Source organism: Leucoraja erinacea, chromosome 3 (assembly GCF_028641065.1).
Source record: "Leucoraja erinacea ecotype New England chromosome 3, Leri_hhj_1, whole genome shotgun sequence".
Taxonomy (NCBI): Eukaryota; Metazoa; Chordata; class Chondrichthyes; order Rajiformes; family Rajidae; genus Leucoraja; species Leucoraja erinaceus.
In genome coordinates, this window is record NC_073379.1 from 54636044 (window position 1) to 54660827 (window position 24784).

Here is a 24784-nt window from a genome sequence, read left to right on the forward strand (position 1 = left end):
GGCTCTTTTAAAAGTGTATTGTGGATCCTCATGACTCTGTAACAAAAATGGCAAAGCAGATAAAGTTTTGAATTGTCTTCATGGTTAGTTGTTTCTTAGTGCAACAGCAATAAATTCCAATTGTCTAACATGCTTTCAGCAATAACCTCTACTGCACTTTGATTAAAGGCTTGACCTTCAAAATTTAATTAACAAAACGGAAGGAGATATTTTCTCAAACAGCCCGTCACTTTGAATATTTTCTCTAATCACTCCTGGATTGAAAGTCACCTTCTACAAAATGTCACACTCTTTATTTAAAAAAAAAAACAAACGTCGGATGTACTAACATAAAAAGTTAACACCAGATAAAAATATAATTATATTCAGAAAGTTACTGTGCTTATCACTGGTTTTCCATCTGGGATCCCTGCCAGCGTGGTTGCAATGAGACCATTTATCTCAAAGCAGTAACTCCTCCGATGACTTACCTTTTGACCCATTTCTCCTTCAACATAATTCATCCATTGAACACCGTCTGCTATTCCCATTGGACCTCTGCTCCATTCCTTCGTCATCCTTTCCAGCTTCATTTGAAAGTTTTTCTCTTCTAACAGTTTTTCTTCTTTTTATAAAAAAGACAGGGTAATATATAAAGCTGGACTTGAAAATGAAATACAGTATTTTCATTAAAGGAAATATTATGTGTTCGGGATATTTAAAAAAAAAAAATGCCTTCCAGATATCCTATTATGTAATCATGTTCATTCATTATGCTTTTAATTGTCTCAAATGGCATGTAATTCTATTCACTATCCCACTGAAATGGAGTGAGCAAAATAGCCATATCTCATCATTTAATCGGGGCAGTGTAGAATCCAATGCTGTAGATTGTTTTACAATGCAAAACACATCTATAAAGATACAGAATGTATTTCATTTTTTTAAGAGAGGGAGAGAGAGAGAGATAGAGAGAGAGAGAGAAAGAAAACATTTTAGAGTCAGAGATGTACAGCACAGTAAAGGGCCCTTCAGCCCATCATGTTCATTTGGCTATCAGCACTAGTTCCACTTGCTTGCAATAGGATTGCATCCTTCCATGTCTTGCCAGTTTAAGTGTCTGTCAAAATGTCTCATAAAATTAATAATTGGATCCGATTACACTTTCTCACAGTATGTTCCAGATATCAACCATTCACTGCCAAAATACCTTTCCCCTTCAGTCTTATTTAAAACTGGTTCCACTAACGTTAACGTTATACCCTCTTGATTTTGATCCCCCTACCATAGGAAAAGGATTTTGTCTATCTACCCAATTGGTGTCTCCTATAATCTTACATACTTCTGGCAGGTCACTCCTCAATCACTGCAGGGGCAACAAGCCCAGCCTATCATAACTCTCCCCATAACTAAAGTCATCCAATCCAGGCAACATTCTGGTGAGTTTCCTTTATATTTTCTCCAGGGCAATCGCATCCATTCTAGAGTGAGGGGACCAGAACTGAACGTAGACTTAGTTCCTCCCACACTGTTGAATGAATTGGGCAGCAAGCTTTCGCCATTTTGTTCGATCATGTTTGACGTCTTCCGCCCTTGAAAGGTTAGCGTCCCGGGCTTCCAAATCCTTCTGGAATGTTCGCCTCCATGTGAGTTTTGGTCGCCTCTTTTCCTTCTCCCGTCAGGTTTCCATGTCATTGCTATCGTAGGTGCACGTTCCGGTGACATTCTGAGTACATGTCCTGCAAATTTCATCCTGCGTACCTCTATGTCAGGGGTCGGCAACCTACGGCCCCCGGGCCGAATGCGGCCCATAATCCGAAATCATCCGGCCCGCAGGCATATTATTTTTTCCGTAATCATCTGGCCCGCAGACTTCCTTCATCTCCGGTACCTCCCGGGCCTGAGTCCTCAGCGCCCAGGCGCGGTGAATCAAGGACGCAAGGAGGCCTAAAATGACCGAGCGCCGAGCGCCGAGCTCTGGCTGTACCGCATCCTGTGCAAAGACACCAGCACGGCCACGCACCTTCTGTGTCTGGGCTTCACTGTCGGGATCGGGGTTGTCAATATGCCGGGGACGAGTGTGCCACCGCCTTCAGGACAGAGCCAAGGCAATGGTCCGTAGGTACGCCATGTTCGTGAGCGCCCGTAACTAGGGGCCAGTTCTCCGGGTGGCGTCCTCGAAGGGGCGGGATCTATGTGAACACGTGATTCAATGGCTGCCATCCGGGGTGGGATGGGGGGCAGGATCCATGTACACGTGATAGATGTGGCCCACCATCCGCTCACAGACATGCGTCCTGGCCCCTATGCAGAACAAGGCTGCCGACCCATGCTCTATGTCCTGGCTGAGAGGCTTTGTTGCAGTTTCCAGGTAGATCTAAACACAGTTCGTAATTTTGAAGAAGGGTCTTGAACCGAAATGTCACCTATCCATCTTCTCCAGTGATTCTGTCTGTCTGGCTGAGTTAAGGGCCTATTCCACTGCCGGCGTCATATCAGTGTCGCCAAAAGATTTTGAACATTTCAAAATCCAGCGGCGACAAAAAAAGTGTTGCAACACCTGAAAAAACATTGAGCTTCATGCGTCATCACCATCGCATCACGCCGCGTCACTGCTGCATCGCGCCGCGTCACTGCTGCATCACGCCGCGTCACTGCTGCATCGCGCCGCATATTTTTTGGTGACCTGATACGTCAGTCAATGATGCTGTCAGTCGCCGAAAAAATCGCCAAGTGGGACAGGCCCTTTACTCCAGCACTTGTGTCCTTTTATACTTAACCTGCATCCACAGCACTTTGTGTTTCTGCAATACAAGTGTTGCATAACCAGTGTTTAATAAGCTGCAAAGTAATGCCTCAAGTCTGGTATTTTCTGCCCTGTCAAGGGAAGCACATCGTATGCCTTAAGCCCCTGTCCCACTTAGGAAACCTGAACTGAAACCTCTGGAGACTTTGCGCCCCACCCAAGGTTTCCGTGCGGTTCCCGGAGGTTGCAGGTGGTTGCCGGAGGTTGCAGGTAGTGGAAGCAGGTAGGGAGACTGACAAAAACCTCCGGGTCTGTCCCAATGCCTGCTCCCCTTCTGCAGTTATTTTTATGCTGCAAAATTGGAGCATCTTGTGTCTGCCAACCTTCCCACATCTTTTTGCAACCAGCGGGCAGTGCAGGAGCAGGACCACATGGCAAGAACATCATTTTAATTTTGTTGTTGTAATACATAAAGTTATAATTAAAGTTAAAGCAAATAAACAAGATCAAAGTACAAAGACACACCAACAGCCTTAAGGAGAGATTCATTGTTTCCATCTTTTTTCAAAGTATAGTTGCAGTCATAAGAACATGGACAGCGTGAATGGACAGAAACGTTTCCCCAGGGTAGGGGAATCAAGAGCCCGAGGACATGTGTGTAAAGTGCGAGGGGGCAAGATTTAATAGGAACATCAGGGGCAACTTTTTCACTCAGACAGTGGTGGTTATATGAAGGTAGTTGAAGCATTTACTACAACAGCATTTAAAAGACACTTGTGCAAGTACATGGATAGGATATGTTTAGAGAGATATAGGTCAAATGCTGACAAATGGGACTAGCTTAGATGGGGCATCTTGGTCAGCATGGACAAGTTGAGGCAACGGGACCGTTTCAGTGCTGTGTGACTCTACGACTCTAACATCTGCAAACGTCGAGCAAAATCAAATGAGAAGACTCATGAAACAACGTGTCATTCATTTAGTGCCTTTACTTATATCAAGGTTTCCCAAAATGCCATGACATTTTATTAAATAAGTCTCTTTAAGTAGAGTATATAACAGCCAATTTTCACATGGCAATGTCTTACACAAGTACAAGGTGATAATAATCAGATCATTTGTTTTCATCATGTTGGCTCACTTCAGTGATTTAAGGTTCTACGTCCAATCTTACAAGGTCTTGTTTACATGTTTATCTATAGAGGAACTCACTTATTTGTCCAGTCCTTTGACACCTCATTTTCTCACTATGGCATTTCCCCACATTATACTGTTACCTGGAATTATGGCCAATTCTTCACTACTTAAACCAAGAGCACAAACAATTGTCTTTGGCTACAGCTAGTTCAACCCAAAATGAGGTGCAAAACTGGGACCTTCTGAACTGATTGGCTTCATTGCACTGGCTATGCCTTGCACAGCCCAGGTCAGTGAGGGACGTCTGGTGAACATTTATTTATTACAATCAAATTGTAGACTAATATAGATCAACTTGGAACAGTGAAACATGAACCTTATGTGATAACATCTCATCTCCCTCCCCAGACATGGAGATTATCCTTTAAGATCCAACACTACATCTCATGATTTTCACAGTAATAGGACACAAATGTTAATGTTAACATGGGCTTCTCAAGTAGCTTGAAGATATTTTAACTATTTAATTCATCCAGATGTATAATGATCAGCCTTGTCTCTTCACTACAAGTTAAAGATCGCATGCGAGCTCCAGTCAATAACATTTTATTAGATTTACTGCAGTTATTGGATGAAGCAACCTCAGTAATCTGTGGTATAGAGGAGACGGGTCTTAGACATCTGTAGGTTACAGAAATACCATCTAAAGGATAGTGAAAGCCATCTTATTGTGTTCAGACTTTCTACTGTCTTTCACTAACTATCTGTTCCATCTGACTCCACTCTCTGCCGTGTTCTCTCTCTATCCTCATTTCATGCGTCTGTTTATTTCTCCCTGCTCACTTGTCTCTCTGGTGCTCTCTCTTTTCCTTCTCCCTCTTTCTCTCTCTCTTTCACTCTCTCTCACATGCATCACATGCTCATCCCTCTGTTTCTCTTTCCTTCTCTCTCTAACTCTCCCCAATAAGCTTTTATTTTATTGTATCTCTTTTTAAATTTAATATTCTGCACAGATCTGTTTAAGAACTTATGCATAATTTTTAGACAATTCCTACAATTCCTTCTCAGTGAAATGTCAGAAGCTCGTTTCAAAATGGATTAGAGGACATTATGTGCCATTATAAAAGGAAATGAAACAGGATTTAGTGGGCAGTGGTTCAGTTTCCCTTTTAATTTCATTGGTGTATCTGCAATAAGACGCAGGGAGCTGGAGACCAAAGGTATTTTAAATGTGATTTCTGTCATAAAAGATTTAGGGAAAGAGCTAACTCTTTATAGTTGATTTTTTACACTAGTTTCTAAGAAAATGAATGAATTAGAGAACATCATTAAACTGTCTCAATAATAAATCATCTCTCAGCTATGCAGTGGGAACAGTAGTTTTTCAGTGGATATAAAGAGGAAGGCTTGGAGTTAAAGCACATTACAGAAATTTCCATTGAATTGATTCACACATAAACAAACATAAACTACCCATAGGCTAAATGGAAGTAAATCTATTTATTTATCTGTTTGTTGATTTATCTGTTCGTTTTCCTAGTCTGGACATTGTTGGTAGGAAATGTTAATTGCCCATCCTCAATTACCCTTGAATAATGGGATGAACTGCTGCCTTGAAACGCTGCAGTGTTTCCGGTTTAGGGACTCCTATCATTCCTCTGGGTAGGGAATTGTAGAATACAGCCACAAAGGTTATATTGGAATGGCAGCATGTTTCCATATCGGTACGTGACTAAGAGGAGGCACTTTGTGACAATCTTTCCATGCACCTGTAACCGTCTTCCTTGAGTAATTCAACAGGACAGACAGCAACTCTGGAGAGAAGAATGGGTGATGTTTCAGGTAGAGACACTTCTTTAGACCCGACCCGAAACGTCACCCATTCCTTCTCTCCAGAGAGGCTGCCAGTCCCGCTGAGTTATTCCAGCATTTTGTGACTATTTTCAGGGTAAGACAGCATTTGCAGTTTATTCCCACGCCCCTGTCTTCCTTGGTGGCCAAGGTTGTAGGTTTGGGGGATGCGTTCAGGGTAGTTTTGCTGAATAACTGCAGCACTTACTGTATCGAATATACACTGCCGTGTTATGTGCCAGTGATGGTGGGAATGAATGTTTCATGCCAGTAAAAGTTTATAGGGATGAGATCCTGTGTTGGATGTTGTCATATACGGAGCATGTGAGATAAGGAACTTTAGAGAAGTGTAAGCTTTAAAGGGGATCAGCATAAAGAGTGCAGGGTCCAGAGGAGAACTGATGAGTTGCAGCCTGGTGCATATTAGAGATATAATGTGGAAGCAGGCCTTTCGGCACAACTTGCCCACACCGGCCAACATGTCCCACCTGCCAGCATTTGGTCCATTTCACTCTAAACCTGTCCTATCCATGTAACTGTGTAACTGCTTCTTAAATGTTGAGATAGTCCCTGCCTCAACAACCTCCTCTGGCAGCTTTGTCCATACATCCACCATCCTTTGTGTGACAAAGATTCTTAGTTCAGGTGCAGTAATTCCGAGTTCAGAAGCAAGACCAGAAACCCAGAGCTCAGGGTTCTAAATCCTCCCAAGGGAAGCATTGAAGCTAAATCATAGAAAACTATTTATTTGTTTATTTGTACCTATGGAAGTTATATGCTTGTTGGTGAAAAACACAGCAAGTTCACCACTACTCCTCAGAGAATGGCACCTGATTCTCATCTCTCATATTCGACTCTTGACAATACCCGTCCGGCCTTACTGTGTCACCGACTCTAAACACCATTTGAAGCTTGGCTCAATGGCAATTACCTCAATCATTTAAGAATTCTGTGCTGCTCAGAATGGTCGTGAAGGGGCCAAATAGTGGTTTTTTCACACGTGTCGTAAGGTTTAAGAAAAGGGTTGGTTCATTGTAGAATAATAATGAATAAAATCAATGCCTTTGTTCTTTAGTGACTCCCTTTATTAGCCCATTGAAAGGTAAGCACTGTAACCCACCAGGGTACACAATTCCTCCCAATGTTATACCAGAGCTGGTCGCAAACAGAGTATAACTGGATTCTATAATCTGTGATGAATGGAGTGTTCCCAGGGACACATACTGAGACAAACATCAACACATTTTTGTCTTCCCAAAATTTGTTGTTCTTGCAACACAGCAAGATGTCCATCAGGGAATGCTCCTGACTGCAACATTCCTGGCTGCAGAAATATGTGTGGGGGCAACTTGTGCAGGCAATCCAAAGGCTTTGTGGGGATGGACTGCATTCCAAGATCCTGCTATCACTGGACACTGAGGGACTGGGCTTTGTGTCACAGCCCCACAAACACTTGAAAGTTTTACTGTTAAAAGAGGCTATTTGAGTAGCATTTGTACATTGCATGCAGGATAAATTATCCTGAGGACACAACGATTGTATTGACTTGACAACAGTATAAATGCATAGATTGGACGACATTATGAATGTAAAGAGAGCCATGTACTATTTTGTATTTCTTGTCATAGTTGCGCAGTGCAGGAACAGCTAGTCCATGCTGAACGAGGTGCTACTGAAGGTAGTCCAATTTTCCTGCATATGGACCATTTTCCTACAAGCATTTCTATCTGAGCACCTGTCCAAATTTATTTCTGACTTTGTAATTGTCCCTGCCTCTACTACTTCCTCAGGCAGCTTGTTCCATATGGCCATCACCCTTTGTGTGAAACTTGCCCCTTAAGATTCACTTTAAATCTTTCCTCTCTCGCCTTAAACATGCCCTCTAGTTTTAGACACCTTATCGAAGGAAAAAACTGTGATTATCTACCCTATCTCTGCCCCTTATGACTTTATAAACTTCTAAAAGGTTGTCCCATAACCTTAATTCCAGGAAAACCCATTCCCAGACTATCCTGTGGCTCATTAAATCTCAACCCTCCAGTCCTGACACCATTTATATTATTTTTATGAACAAAGTACATGCCCTTCGGACCTTGTTGGTCCGCACTGACCAACGATCATCCATACATTAGTTTATCATACACACTAAGGCCAATTTACAGAAGCCAGTTGGCCTACAAACCTGTACATCTTTGGAGTGTGGGAGGAAACTGGAGCATCCAGAGAAAACCCACACGGCCACAGGGAGAACATACAAACTCCATTTAGACAGCACCCCTGCTTAGGATCAAACCCGGTTCCCTGGCACTGTGTAAGGTAGCAGCTTTACTGCTGTGCCACTGTGCTGCACTGTACTGAGCCTACAATATAAATATGATGGATGGCACGATGTTTGGTCAAAAGCAGAGGAAGTTGAGAGAGCAATGAAGACATGGAAGGGGCTGAGGGAGAGAATTCCAGAACATGGATGCATAGCCAGCTATCTATGGCTGCAATGCCTTCATCAATTCTTTAGGATTCATGAATGATTATTGAGAAATAGTGGTTTAAACTACCAGTGGCGGACTGGGTCTAAAAATATTGGTTGCCAGGAGACAAAGGGGGCCCACTTCATCAGGGGCCCAGCTGCCACCCTGGCCAGTCCGCCACTGTAAACTACCACTTTGGGGATGACATCCCAAGAAGTGTTTGGTTTTTAAAAAGTCAGTCAGAAGAATAATAGGGTTCTGGGATAGTCATGGAATCAAAGAGACCTGCAGCATGGAAACAGGACTTTCAGCTCCGTGTTCATACCGTCCTTCAATCAATCTCACAGTAATCCCATTTCATTCGCCCCAAATTCCCATCAATTTCCCCACATTCTACCACTCCCTACACACTAGGGGCGCTAGCGGAAATCTACAATGGGCAACTAACCAGTTAACCCGTATATATTCATGTGGTGTGGGAGGATACCAGAGCACCCAGAGGAAAGCCATGCGGTCACAGGGAGAATGTTCAAACTGCTTGCAGACTGTGCCGGAGATCAGGATCGCAATCGAGTCTTTAGAGCTGTGTGATGGTGGCTCTATTAACCACGCCAATGTGCCTCCTCTACGGAAAGGATAGCCGATGTAGAGAATGGTAAGAAAAAGTATTTAAACAGGGCAATTTCAGCAGTAAGATTGCAGTGTTTGGATAATCCAAAGTTTTGAGCATGAAAGTTAAGGGAGGTGCATTTTCAAACATTTGCAGTGAAAAAATCATTTTGCCCAAATTCCCCATCAATTATGAGAAGAGGCTCCTAATCATCTTAGTTTCATCTACTGACTGCACAAAACTTGGGCAAGGATAGTGACAATGGTAGCAGATGAAAAGTAATGCATTTCAGCCAGTCCCCTGGATATGAGGGTTACACAGAAAAGCTGGAGAAACTCAGCGGGTGCAGCAGCATCTATGGAGCGAAGGAAATAGGCAACGTTTCGGGCCGAAACCCTTCTTCAGACTGATCGGGGGCGGGGGTGGGTGGGGACAAGAAAGGGAAAAGGAGGAGTAGCCAGAAGGCTGGGGGATGGGTAGATCTAATTAGTAAATTACTGAGCAGGTTCGAAATGTTTCTATTCATTGTACGTTCTGAAGCTGACGGGGCATGATTAGATGTTGGCGGTTCTAAGAATGTAGATATTGTTACGTACTAACACCAGTGATGCTTGAATTATCCACATTGCTCGTTACAGAAGAGAATGGCTCCCAATGAAAGAATTGAGTCAAATACTTAAAGCCTTTTCAACATGACAGTCGGGGATAGAAAACTGGATAGGAAAAAATGTTTAGCAGAAAGGAATTAATGTCCATGGTAACATTTAAGAAAAGTCATGTTGAAATTATTGAACTACCTAGTGTTAAACTGGTTGAAACTGGATTGTGTGCTTATTGAATGTTATGCTTTCGTTATATTTGATGGCTCTGTAAATATCAGTTCTAATGGCGAGGAGTTAGGATGCATCGAAAAAATTACAATATATGATCTGAAGTGGATTCCGTGCCTTCCAAAAGGCTCTGCCTGCACAAGATCCACAGCGGAGGAATTCATTCAACGTGCCTAATAAGAGGTGGAAGGATTGGTAACCGAAAGCGTGTATGTATTAAGATTATTGGCATAAAATCCCAAGAGAAGATGATGTGGATTTCTGGTGCAGCAGATTGTTATGAACTTGAATGCATTGCCTGGAGATGTTTTGGAAGCATATTTCAAAAGTAATTCTCAAAACGGAATTGGAAAGGTAACAACTAGAAATAAATATAAACAGTTTAAAAATAAATCACACTGCAGTTAGGAAATAGCAAGAGAATGTGGAGAATTGGAAAAAAACTCTTTGGGCTAGATGACACAGATACAATGGGGGTAATCTGTCTCTTTCTGTGACCTGTCCTAACTCTGAAAAACAGCTGCATTGGGGTCATGTCAAAGGTTAAAATGTTAAAACAAAATCTGGAACAGGAAATGAACACACCTGGAACCTCTCTGCTCTAATGGCGCTAGTCCAACGGCATATGGGCTACCTGCTTGGGGAAAGCAGATTGCCATTTAAATATTATAATGAGCCAGTCTGTCCAGATTCTACTTTGAACAATAGGTGTCTGGGTTTACCAGGCATTCAAATAAGCAGATGAAAGGAGATGAGAAAAGATGAATGTATTTGTTCTATGCAATTGCAGCGATGGGGGCCATGTGGAATGGGCTCCGTCTTTCCTCCTGCACTGTTTCTGTAGTGCGCCCATGTAAGGGCGACAACATTGCATGACATAGCTGATCGCAATGTGTAGCATGGTGCGCTTGTGTGCAGTCTGAATAGAAGCATGGTTAAAACAATCACATGCTTAAGAGGCCGCAATCATATTTCACTGTATAATCTGAACATTATTCCAGTCGAGACGAGGAACTCGCTGTACACTGGTTTGGTTTAGTTTAGAAATACCGCACGGAAACAGGCCCTTCGACCCACTGGGTCCGTGCCAACCAGCGATCCCCGCACATTATTACGATCCTACATATACTAGGAACAATTTACACTTATACCAAGCCGATTAAGCTACTAACCTGTACGTCTTTGGAGTGTGGGAGGAAACTGAAGATCTTGGAGAAAACCCATGCGTACAAACTCCGTACAGACAGCACCATAGCAGCAACTCTACCACTGCGCCACCGTGTCGCGCTAAATGTCTGCTAGCTACTTCAAACTGTTAAAATTACTTCAAACTGTGAAAATCACTACTGGTCCCATACAGATGCCACTGGATTCCCCATCTCAAGGTTGCATTAGTTACACCAGCCCACCACCAGGACACCATTCTTCCCCCTCCTTCAACTTGGCTGCTCCCTCTCAATTTCTGCTGCTATACCTGCTTTTTTTTCATAGACTGCTTTAAGTACATCGGTCAGGTTGCCTTTAGGTGGGAACCAGACATATAGAAACATTGAAAGGAGCATTATTTTGAAAAGAAACAGAATATTTGAGAAACTAGTTCTCTGGGGCGTATTGATCTCCCAAACTCTCTTTACCTCTGCATAACTCTCCTTCAGCTGTGCAAAGGGACCACATTCCTGGAAATAACAGCTTGAGGCCTGATCAAAATTGGGCCATGTTGTTCACCTGTATTTAAAAGTCAAATTGAACTTGAAAAATTCTGTTGGATTCAATACTGGTGAACCAATGGACCTAAATTAACTTGTAAATGTCTGTCACATTTGTTTCATTCATTCCCCATGTGATGAAAAGCTGAAATGGCCTGAAGACCACTTAGTCTAAAAGCATCATGTTTGACTTAACTTTCTGTTAACAAAATTCTGAAGGGTCCTTCCTGAAGCTACGGCACAGTCCCGATTCTTCAATCTACCTCATTGCAGACATTATTTTATGAACTATTACGCTACAATGCTGAAAAACTATATTCTGCACTCTAATATCCTTCTCTTTGCTCTACCTATTGTATTTGTGTTTGGCTTGAATGTATTCATGTGTTTTATTATCTGTCATGATTGGATAGTATGCAAACAAAAGCTTTTCACTGTACCTCAGTATCTGATAAGTGTAAATAAACAAGGTAATTGAAACATGTTGGAGTAAATCAGTGGAACAGGCAGATATCTGTAGAGAGAGGAATGGGTGACACTATGGGTCGAGACCCATCTTCAGACTAGAGTCAGGCTAGAGGGAAATGAGAGATGTAGACGGTGAAGTAGAGAGATATAGAACAAATGAATGAAAGATATGCAAAAAAATAACGATGATAAAGGAAACAGGACATTGTTAGAAGTACACTGAAGAATGGTCTTGACCCGAAACGTCACCCGTTCATTCTTTCCAGAGATGCTGCCTGTCCTGCTGAGACACTCCAGCTATTTGTGTCTATCTTAGGCCATTGTTAGATGTTTGCTGGGTGAGAACGAAAAGCTGGTACAACTTAAACCAGATTTCCTCAGTATTGTTCTCTTAGCCACACATGTCCACTAGCTAAAGAGAGAGTTGCTCTGTGTTTAGTTTAGTGTAGAGATACAGCACAGAAACAGGCCCCAGCCCACCGAGTCCGCACCAACAAGCGATCCCCACACATTAACACTATCCTACATGCACTAGGGACAATTTACATTTATACCAAGCCAATTAACCAACAAACCTGTACATCTTTGGAGTGTGGGAGGTAACCGAAGACCTCAGAGAAAACCCACGCAGGTCACGGGGAGAACATACAAACTTCATACAGACAAGCACCCGTAGTCAGAATCAAACCCGAGTCTCCGCCGTTGTAAGACAGCAGTACTGTGCCCCCCACCTATGGTTGCCTTAATATGCCAGGAAGAAAGAGACTTGTCTCTCTTTGTTAGGGGTGCCAATTGCCCAAGATTATCCAGGAATAATTGACCAGCCCTTGGGGAAATGCGAAATAGAAAAGTGCTTGATTGTAATTTCAGTCAGTAATAACAAAATTGGTAATGGCTATTTGGATAATCCCCAAACTTATCTCACGATCATTTGAGGACCAAATCAGAAAATGTGTAATTCCCCCCCCACTGCTATTTAGAGCCCGTTATCTATAGCCTTTTTTCTGTGGATTATTCCACCATGTTTAATAATAGCTTCATGTTTCATTATTAATGGATTTAGTACATTTGCAGTTTGTAGGGCCAACTGATGTAAATGAGGTCCCAAGCCACAAGGAAATGTAGGTTCACCTGATTGTTGAAGATGATGTTAAGCTCTGGCTCCCAGCTTGTTGAATGCACCACTCCATCTGAGAACCTCAGCACAGTACTTGTGTTTGGCAAATGTGCTTAGTGAATTTAATTCCGCCTAACAAGTGGGAAGACTTGTGATATGTATTTAATTATAGTTTTGAGTGGAATTAATGACCATAGCCTGCCTGTGTGTGTGTGTGCCTGTATGACTGATGTCTTTTGTAAATAAGGTCATTTATCAAGCAGAGACAGAAGTAGTCACCCCCTCCCCTCCCTCCCCTCGAATATGAAAACAATTCATGACTTTTTTTAAACCATTGGAATATTTCCTCTCCAAATATACGGGATTCGGCTTCAGAATTGCTATCATGAACAATTCAAATCACCAACAAATAAAATAGGGAGTAGAAAACAGTAAAATTAATTGTAATATTTTTAGGCTTTAGTAAAAGTAAAGTATCCTTTATTGTCATTCAGACTTTTCAGTCTGAATGAAATTTTGTGCCTTGCCGTCATAACATAGAATAAAATAACAAAACACACAATAAACACAGATTAACATCCACCACAGTGAGTCCACCAGGCACCTCCTCACTGTGATGGAAGGCAAAAGTCTTAAAGTCCTTGTCTCTTCCCTCCTTGTTCTCCCACTGCGTTGGGGCGATCCAGGCTTCCGATGTTGTGACCCCGCCGGGTGATGGTAAGTCCCGCGGCTGAACCCAAGCACCGCAAATGGGCCAGTTCAAACTCCGTGGCCCAGGGTGGTCGAATGCATACTCTTGTATGCATAAATCCATAAACAACATAGAACATATATCCCACCAACTTAATAGAATTTTAAAAGTTATTTTAAATTGAGAATTAGTTCAAGGTAAAATTGACAGAATTTTTGTGCAGAAGTATATATATATTTTAATGCAAACTTATCAATAGTATCTCAGAGAATTCTAAAACGTTGCACAGACAATTTATTTATATTTAAAATTTGCTGCAGAATTTATACGTGCAACAGTTTAGATATAGGAAGGTCCCACAAACAGCAAGTAAAATAATTATCATTGAGTTGGTTTATGGTGGTAATAGTTGTCTCCAGCAGAGCTCCCTACTCGCCATCAATTACTCCCATTGGACCTTTAATAAGCACTGAAATAGATTTACTGTTTTATCTAAAGGACAGCACATGCAACAATGAAGCGTTCCCTGCGCCTTGTTTGAAGTTTAATCCAAGTATTTTGTAACAATGAAATAGTAGTTTCGCCCAAACCTTTGACTTAATATCTTGAGTATTAGCATAGGGTTAAGTTCACACTTAACTTTTTTTTAGAAAAATTGTTAAGCTAACGCTTGTTCACATGTTCTGGTAGATAATAAAGATGCTTTACTGGTAATTGTACAAAGTAGAATGTAGCTCAATATTAATTCCAAAAGCCAGTGGGTGGGATGGAATACGGGAGACATTGAAATGATTACCTGAGATGGCCTGAGGCAGAAATCCATGTCTTTCAAGTGTGCATTTCCACGAGTTTATTAAGATGCATTAGTGAATTCTAGTTAAGCTGATCTTTGATATGAGATCGCATGCTGCTTTCTTCACATGATGTGATCATACAAGGTATTCCCTGTGATCAGTAACATACTCCATTTAGCTTCACTAGGCTTCTTAAACATAAAGTAGACAACAGGCACACCAAGCTATTTGACATTGATGACTGTTTTACTCGAGTTCTCAGAATGATCTTACTTTCTCCCTAGTTGCCAGTGATGAGCAAGCCGGTCCCCCACATTTGTGCCCCTAACCCAAGGGATGACTTGTACTCCTTGTAGTCTACTGCCTCTTAGCCTGACTCCTGTATCTACTCCTAGTCCAAGTACGTCTTCTCTTCTCACCACAAAGTGGTTTCCACTGGCCTGGAAAAAGATTGATCCTTGTAGTATGTGTTAGGCTGCCAATCATTGTCTCTTTTAAATAAACTTTAAAAAAATAAACTTTATTCAGAATAAAAAACATATACAAAACAAAACATATATACAGAAAATAAAAACCATAGGAGGGGTGAGAGAGATGGGAGGAAAGAGAGAGGGGGCTGAAAGGGGGGGAGGGAGGGAGGATGGGGAGGGGATGGAGTGGAAGGAAGGGAAGGGGGGGGGGGGGGGGGAAGGGGGTTTGTGGGCGGGAGGGTGGAGAGGGCAGGGGGTGGGTGAGAGGAAGGGGGGGAGAGAGAGAGAGAGGGAGAGAGAGATGAGGAGAGAGAGAGAGAGGGTGGGTGAGGGCAGGGGTTGGGGTAGACGAAGGGTGGAGAGAGAGAGAGGGGGGAGAGATTCAGATTCAGATTAAATTTTAATTGTCATTGTCAGTGTACAGTACAGAGACAACGAAATGCATTTAGCATCTCCCTGGAAGAGCGACATAGCAAATGATTTGAATAAATAATAATAAGTGTCCGGGGGGGGGGGGGGGGGGTGGTGATTGGCAGTCACCGAGGTACGTTGTTGAGTAGAGTGACAGCCGCCGGGAAGAAGCAGTTCCTCGACCTGCTGGTTCAGCAACGGAGAGACCTGTAGCGCCTCCCGGATGGTAGGAGGGTAAACAGTCCATGGTTGGGGTGAGAGCAGTCCTTGGCGATGCTGAGCGCCCCCCGCAGACAACGCTTGCTTTGGACAGACTCAATGGAGGGGAGCGAGGAACCGGTGATGCGTTGGGCAATTTTCACCACCCTCTGCAATGCCTTCCGGTCGGAGACAGAGCAGTTGCCATACCATACTGTGATGCAGTTGGTAAGGATGCTCTCGATGGTGCAGCGGTAGAAGTTCATCAGGATCTGAGGAGACAGATGGACCTTCTTCAGTCTCCTCAGGAAGAAGAGACGCTGGTGAGCCTTCTTGATCAGAGTTGAGGTATTGTGGGTCCAAGAGAGGTCATCGGAGATGTTGACTCCCAGGAACCTGAAGCTAGAAACACGTTCCACCTCCGTCCCGTTAATGTGGATGGGGGTGTGCGTGCCGCCTCTGGACTTCTACAAGTCTACAATGAGCTCCTTGGTCTTCTTGGAGTTAAGGGCCAGGTTGTTGTCAGCGCACCATGCTGCTAAGTGCTGAACCTGCTCCCTGTAGGCCAGCTCATCGTTGTTGCTGATGAGGCCAATCACCGTTGTATCATCTGCATACTTGATTATGGTGTTAGTACCATGTACAGGTGTGCAGTCATAGGTGAAGAGGGAGTAGAGGAGGGGGCTCAGCACACAGCCCTGTGGAACGCCGGTGTTCAGGGTGAGGGTTGAAGAGAGAGAGATGGGGGAGAGAGAGAGGTGGGAGAGACAGAGAGACCGAAATGCAACTGTGCGTCACGCGTTCAGAATGTTCTGGAAATGAAGTGTGCGCATCTCATGCACGAAAGCTGTTGGCAGTTCTATGGAATTCAGGGGAGCAGCCTGCCACGTCACACACTAACCAGAGAGAGGGAGGGGGGGAGAGAGAGAGAGGGGGGGGAGAAGAGGGAAAAGAGGGGGGGAGAGGGAAAAGAGGGGGGGAGAGGGAGGAGGGAGGGAGAGGGGGGGGGAGGGGGGAGGGGGGAGGGGGAGGGGGGGGACAGGGGGGGGGAAAGGGAGGGGGGGGGACAGGGGAGGGGGAACGGCCTCGCAGGGCCGGTTCCACTTCGATAGGCGGAGGTGTATGGAGTTGTGCAGGGCTGGTCCCGACATTGCCGGGGCTCCAAAAATCCTGCACAGTCCGAAAATCCCGCGTGCCAACGGCCTGTCGGCCCGCAGGCGCATTGAGGGCGTACGCAGCGTCTCGACGGGCGTATGCAGCGTCTTGATGTCGTAAGCAGCATCTTGATGGCGTACGCCTAGCTCGTGGCATTGCGCGATGACGTCACCGCCCGGCATGCCGTTGCGTGATGACATCACCGCCCGACACCATGCGACATCCAAATACAGTCGGCCCGCCTCCTGCCCAGCCGATTGGTGAGTGTGATGTCGGGACCAGCCCGTCACAACTCCATACGCCTCCGTGGTTCGAATTGGAACTGGCCCCGCGCGGCCTTACGCCTCAAGTGACCACGTCTAGACGCATGCAATCGCATGCTGGTGAGACAGACCCTTTATGCCCCACGCGGCAATAACTGCCGCCGCCATGTTCAAGCCGGTGACTGGCTGTGACCTCCGGTGACCTCCCGATCTGCAGAGCATTTTGAGAAGGGAGTGAGCGGGCGGGCGTGGGAACTGCGGGAGGCGTGGCGCGAGCGTACTTAGACCGGGGGGCGGGGCAGGGGGGAGGTGAAGGAGATCTGGGCTGTCAAATGAAGAGAGAAAGAGAGAAGTGGCTTGGATTGTTCGGCATGTGGGCATTGTGACGTCAGCAGCTGGTAAGAGCCGTTTTTCGAGGATGTAACTAGTAGCGTGGATAGGGGAGAACCAGTGGATGTGGTGTATCTGGACTTCCAGAAGGCTTTCGACAAGGTCCCACATAAAAGATTAGTATAAAAACTTAAAGCACATGGCATTGGGGGTTCAGTATTGATGTGGATAGAGAACTGGCTGGCAAACAGGAAGCAAAGAGTAGGAGTAAACGGGTCCTTTTCACAATGGCAGGCAGTGACTAGTGGGGTACCGCAAGGCTCAGTACTGGGACCCCAGCTATTTACAATATATATTAATGATCTGGATGAGGGAATTGAAGGCAATATCTCCAAGTTTGCGGATGACACTAAGCTGGGGGGCAGTGTTAGGTGTGAGGAGGATGCTAGGAGACTGCAAAGTGACTTGGATAGGCTGGGTGAGTGGGCAAATGTTTGGCAGATGCAGTTTAATGTGGATAAATGTGAGGTTATCCATTTTGGTGGCAAAAACGGGAAAGCAGATTATTATCTAAACGGTGGCCGATTGGGAAAGGGGGAGATGCAGCGAGACCTGGGTGTCATGGTACACCAGTCATTGAAGGTAGGCATGCAGGTGCAGCAGGCAGTAAAGAAAGCGAATGGCGTGTTGGCTTTCATAGCAAGAGGATTTGAGTATAGGAGCAGGGAGGTTCTACTGCAGTTGTATAGGGTCTTGGTGAGACCACACCTGGAGTATTGCGTGCAGTTTTGGTCTCCAAATCTGAGGAAGGGACATTATTGCCATAGAGGGAGTGCAGAGAAGGTTCACCAGACTGATTCCTGGGATGTCAGGACTGTCTTATGAAGAAAGACTGGATAGGCTTGGAGAGTTTAGGAGATTGAGAGGGGATCTTATAGAAACTTACAAAATTCTTAAGGGGTTGGACAGGCTAGATGCAGGAAGATTGTTTCCGATGTTGGGGAAGTCCAGGACAAGGGGTCACAGCTTAAGGATAAGGGGGAAATCCTTTAAAACTGAGATGAGGAGAACTTTTTTCACACAGAGAGTGGTGAATCTCTGGAACTCTCTGCCACAGAGGGTAGTTGAGGTCAGTTCATTGGCTATATTTAAGAGGGAGTTAGATGTGGCCCTTGTGGCCAAGGGGATCAGAGGGTATGGAGAAAAGGCAGGTACGGGATACTGAGTTGGATGATCAGCCATGATCATATTAAATGGCGGTGCAGGCTCGAAGGGCCGAATGGCCTACTCCTGCACCTAATTTCTATGTTTCTATGTTTCTATGTTTCTATGTTTAGATTTGCAAAATTGAGTTTTGTTTGAGTTTTGTGATCAATTTTACTCAAAATCTGGGGAAATAATTGACCAAGGAGTGGATGTGCGAATGTAAAAGTAAAATCGCTAGCGAAATGGTAAAAATCTAGGCGTTTTTGCGTCTGGTTTTCGCGGAGTAACGAATCAAAGACAAAAATCAACGGCAAAAAAAGGCAAAATGACATACACACACACACACACACAGATTTAAAAGTATATAGATATGATATTCAATAGGGTCATGCTCGGTAGTCCTAGCACCTGTCTTTACACAAAACCCCCTTGCCATTTGCAACAAAAAGCTTTTCACTATACCTCGGTACACGGGACAATAAACTACACTAAACTAAACTTCCCCTTGCTTGAGAGGTGTCCCCACTGGACTAAGTGCCCATCAGCAGAATCCTAAACTGTGGTCCTCTCCCACAGAGCCTTCAATATATTTGTATAAATACAAGATATAGATAATTCTGTCTGCCTTAATCCAGGCAAACATTCATCTCTCAACTAACATTCACTATAACACAAGGAACTGACATTCTGTCCCATTCACTACTTGACTCCCTTGACACTTCGCTGTTTGCTTCATTGACACTTATGTGATCTTCCAATGTCTTGTTTTTCCTTTTCTACCACATTGACCACATTTGGAAAAAAAGTACTTCATTGTGGTAAAGTAGTTTGATATGTCCTGACATGGCAAAAGTTATTATTCATAATGCTGGGCTATCATTTGTGATCTTGTGCCTTTAATTTACATGCAAATGCCAACGGGGCCATACTTACTGTGATGGGTCTTTAGTCACATTAGCAGAGCTCTCCTAATGAGTTTAGTTTAGTTTATTCTTACATATACAGTGGATAACTTTCTTGTTGAGTGCTATACAGTCAGTGAAAAGACTACACATGATTACAATCAAACCGTCCAGAGATACAGGAAAAGGCAATAACATTTAGTGCAAGATAAAGTCCAGTAAAGTCTGATAAAAGACTCTGTGAGGGTCTCCAATGAGGTAGATGGGAGGAGGTCAGGACCACTCTCTAGTTGGATAGGATGGTTCAGTTGCCTGATAACTGCCCGCAACTAACTGTCGCTGAACCTGAAGGTATGGGTGTGTTTTGTTAAGGAGAAGCTTGTGAAGTTGCAAGGAGGATGGGGAGGAGGATATCTCTGAGAGAGTGAACTGGTGGGACCATGGAGGATAAATTGTAAACAAGGTAATCTGGTAAATTAGTAAATGGGATCTGTTAGAAAGTAAGAATGCAGCCAAAAGAATATAGATAAAATAAATGTTTAAGAAGGAACTGCAGATGCTGGAAAATCGAAGGTACACAAAAAAGCTGGAGAAACTCGGCGGGTGCAACAGCATCTATGGAGCGAAGGAAAAAGGCAATGTTTCGGGCCGAAACGTTGCCTTTTTCCTTTGCTCCATAGGTGCTGCTGCACCCGCTGAGTTTCTCCAGCTTTTTTGTGTACCACAGATAAAAGAAAGTAGGTTTTGTGAAACAAAGAGTAGGAAGACGTGCCTGACAGGTTAGTGCTGGGTAAGTCCAGAGGGGGAAGGAAATAAATAAATAGCCAATGTCACAGATTGATAACTGATACAGACAAATTCAAGTTACCTGACGTTGTGAGATTCAATGTTGAGTCCAGAAGGTTGTAACATGCCGGAAGGAAGATGAAGAAGGGTCTCAAACGTCACTTATCCACGTTCTCCATTGATGCTGCCTAACCCGACGAGTTACTCCAGCACTTTGTGTCTTTTTTTGTAAACCAGCATCTGCATTTCCTTGCTTTCCTTTAATAGAAGATGAGGTGCTGTTCCTCAAGCTTGCATTTGGCCTCTTTGTAACAGTGTAGTAAGCCACAGACCAATGTCAGAGTGGGAGTGGGGTGGAATACAGGTGATTAAACAGATTAGGTTTATTTATCATTGCAATTGGCCACATATCCTCGCCATTACATTTATTATTAGCTCTTCAGCATTATTGCCTTGAGGAAACCTTTTCTGGTGCTTGTCCACTGCACTGAATATGATTGATTAATACTAAATACTTTCTTTTCACTTGTCATATTATTTCTATGCAATGACAGTAGTCTGCTGGAGTACTGTACTCATTATTATTCACCTCCTGTCTGGGTCATTACATCAACTGTAAAGTTCCTAGTTAATGTTAACTTCCCTCATCTTCAGCAGGTAATTCCAGACGACCAGTTACATAATCAATAATTGTGCCTATCCTATCAACATTTAATGCAGAGAGTTATTAGGTTTGCCCTCTTAGTCCTTGGGTCAGCCCCATTCTCAGTACTGATTTCATTTAGAATCTGTAGTGCCATCCTGTGCAGATAATGTGCAGCCCTCTTGTCAGAAAGAGTAATCTAGTCATCGAAAGCAGTCCAATTGAATCTATGTTAATGTTCTTTTATCCAACACTAATGAGATAATGTGTAAAGGAACTCAACATGAGCACTGAAAGCATAGAAGCAGCAGCAGAGCCGCTGAATGCTTAAGCTTCTCCACACTGATGCAGAGTTCTGCTGAAGTCTTCATTGGAGCGCTCTCCGCTCTAACTATATTTTTCCTTGCTGTTCTCTTTGCCCACACATATACAACATTGACAGATTCTCCCAGCCAGTCTGTGCTCTGGTTTGTATTTTTAATAAATGCCCTTTTTTCCATGGACATGCCATCTGATTCATAGCCCCAGGGACCTGACTTTTATTAGCAGTATTGGGTGTCACTGCGATAGAGTTGCTGCCTTACAGCACCAGAGACCCAGTTCGATCCTGACTACGGATGCTGTATGTATGGAGTTTTGTACGTTCTCCCTGAGGCCTGCGTGGGTTTTCTCTGGGAGCTCCAGTTTCCTCCCACAATCCAAAGATGTACAGGTTTGTAGGCTAATTGGCTTGGTAAAATTGTAAATTGTCCCTAGTGTGTGTAGGATAGTGATAGTGTGCGGAGATCGCTGGTCGGCACGGACTCAAACTAAAACAAAACTAAACAATTGCGTTTAGATTTGGTCATCCTGCTATAAGAAGAATGTCATCAGCTTTTATTCAGATTCAGATTCAATTTTAATTGTCATTGTCAGTGTAAAGTACAGAGACAACGAAATGCATTTAGCATCTCCCTGGAAGAGCGACATAGCAAATGATTTGAATAAATAATAATAAGTGTCCGGGGGGGGGGTGGTGATTGGCAGTCACCGAGGTACGTTGTTGAGTAGAGTGACAGCCGCCGGAAAGAAGCTGTTTCCTCGACCTGCTGGTTCGGCAACGGAGAGACTGTAGCGCCTCCCGGATGGTAAACAGTCCATGGTTGGGGTGAGAGCAGTCCTTGGCGATGCTGAGCGCCCTCCGCAGACAGCAAGGAAGACGCAAGGAACTTATTGAAGACGCAAGGAACTGTAGATGCTGAAACCCTGAGCAAAACTTGAGGAACTCAGCAGGAACTCAGCTTGAGGAGCAGCGGGTCAGACAGTATCTATAGAGGGGATGGACAGACGACATTTCAAATTGGACCCATCTTTCGTCTGAAGGAGTTATTCAAGTTTCGTAGTTGAACTGCTGTCTTATAGTGCCAGAGACACAGATTCGATCCTGACTATACGGACTTTGTACTTTCCCCCTGTGACAGTATGGGTTTTCTCTGGGTGGCTCCAGTTTCCTTCCACATTTCAAAGACATGCAGACTTGTAGGTTAATTGGCTTATGTAAATTGTCCCTATCATGTAGGATAGAACTGGTGTGCAGGTTATCATGGTCAGCGCAAATTCGATGGGCTGAAGGGCCTGTTTCCATGCTGTATCTCTAAACAAAACAGGAATTTATTGAATGATGCACTACAAAGGGAGGCCAGCCAGTCCCTTGTGCCCATTCCAGCTTTTTGCTGTGCCCATCCAATTAGTTCCCCCCTCAGCATTCTCCTCATTGTTGATAGTCTTTCAAGCTTTATTTACATTTCAGGAAGCATATTCCAGGTTGCCCCACAGTGCTGTTTAAAAATGCATTTCTTCTTATTCTTGCTACTTTTAATGTGCTCTCTGGTTACACGACTTCTTGCCAGAAAAAAAATCCTCTCATTTACTCTGATGAATGCCATGATGTGATGCTGGCAATTCTGCAAGATGCACTGTGTATGAGGCCTGCTTCTCATTCAGCATGTGAACATCCCATTGTCAATGTGCAGAGACCATCAACTGTGATTCATGTGGCACGATATCACTGTACAAGATATATATATTCATTGAGCCATGTGTGGTTAGCTTGGTGTTCAGTTTGGAACAGCAGATTCGGCAGATGCAGTTACAACCTACATGAAAGAGGCAACAATACATTGACTATCTGTGCTGTAGTCACAGTATGAATGTACCCACAGGAGGCATTTATCATCAATATTGCACTTCCTGGTATTTGCTTGTTTCACTTTCTTCTGTGAGCCTTTAAATATTGCCATTAATTAAAATGTTGTTATTTTGTTTGAATGCTTATTTAAATATTGCTAAATACGAGACTGTGCGTGTGTGTGTTGTTACATACCACTGCCTTTGGCCTGTAAGTCTGTACTAAAGAACTATCTGTGAGACACTGTAGATCAATGCTTTCCCCAGGTGTTCCTTTGCTTGCTTTTAACTCAATGAGTTAATCGGGCGGGATCAGTAAATGGCTTTTGAAATTTAAGTCTGCAGAAGCATATTTCCTTGTGTCGATTGTCAGTGTCTGTTCCAATTTGTCTGTGCCAATCGTAAGCTGTCTCCTGTGAATTTCTGCTATGTTAAACCCTCTGAGGGCTTTACAGAGAATCCTCGATTAAGCTGCCAAAAGAGGGCACAATTGAATTCTAGGGTCATAAGAATCAGTGCTTTAAGCTTTCTTCAAAGACAGTACAGGGCAAAATTTCTGTCCTCCTTTCATAATATGACAATAGGCAAATAATGATCAGACTCCAATTGATTCTAATTGAGTATCTGAACAAAATCTGTTTTTGCTGCACTCAGTTACTTCTGAAAGGTTTAATCTTGTTAAGTGATGCTTATTTAAGGGAAATTATGGTATTATTGCAGAGGAATCTTTTTTTTTTAACATAAATGGGTTCAAGGTTTGGACTGGAAATGAAATAATAGGGCTCTTGTCACTATTTATTTCGCCAGTAATGTGAATTATTTAAATAATGGGATTAAAAGACCACTGTTTCCAGCACCAGAAACAAGTTAAATCTGAATAATTTATTTTCAAAAGCAGTTATTAATTGAACCCACTGTTTATAAGCATTTGTATTTGTAGATCATGCAAGAATTGCGAGTTTGGATCCTTGTCATGGCCATGCTAAGGACAGAGTGGAGAAATATTCCTAAACTACATTAACAATCCAGTGATTAGCTGATATTGCCCCAGTTAGCACATCATCAATAAACCATGGCAAAGCTTCTAGCAACCCAGGCAATCATTACCACTCAGCACATTAGTAATTGCTTCACTTGCTATCTTATTAACTTGTTAAGTAGATTGTTCATTGTACTGTGTCCTGCAGAGAATGCTTGTGTAAAATAGTGTCAATTGGACAAGTCAACGCCAAGCGCAACAATGAGATGCCAGCACGGGCCAACTCAGGATTGCCAGAAATTCTCCTCAGGAAAAGTCCGATTCAGCTCCTTTATTGAGCTCAGGGCCCTCAACCTACTTCAGGCTCGTGAAAAAAACTAACTCTGCAACTGAGACAAGAGTCTAGAGCATTGCATTGTCATATATGTTGACAATGGAACAATAACATTCGCAGCAGCTCTGTAAATACAATACACATATATCATAAGTTCATAAGTGATATGAATAGAATTAGGCCATTTAGCCCATCAAGTCTACTCTGTCATTGAATCATGGCTGACTTATCTCTCCCTCCTAACCCCATTCTCCTGCCTTCTCCGAATAACCTCTGACACCCGTACTAATCAAGAATCTATTTATCTCTGCCTTAAAAAGTATATCATAGTCATACAGTGTGGCTACAGACCCTTTGGCCTAACTTGCCCATGCCGATCAACATGCCCCATCCACACTAGTTCCACCTGCCTGCTCATATCCTTCCAAACCTATCCTATCCTTGTACCTGTTTGAATGTTTTTTAAACGTTATGATAGTACCTGCTTGGGCAACTATCTCCTCTGGCAGCTGATTCCATGCACCCACCAGCCTTTGTGTAAAAG

General features: G+C 43.5%; 1 protein-coding gene across 2 annotated transcripts in view; it reads left to right on the forward strand.

The window, feature by feature from the left end:
* Positions 1-24784, forward strand: part of pax5 (paired box 5) — a 241329-nt gene that overhangs the window by 162279 nt on the left and 54266 nt on the right. The window lies entirely within an intron of this gene.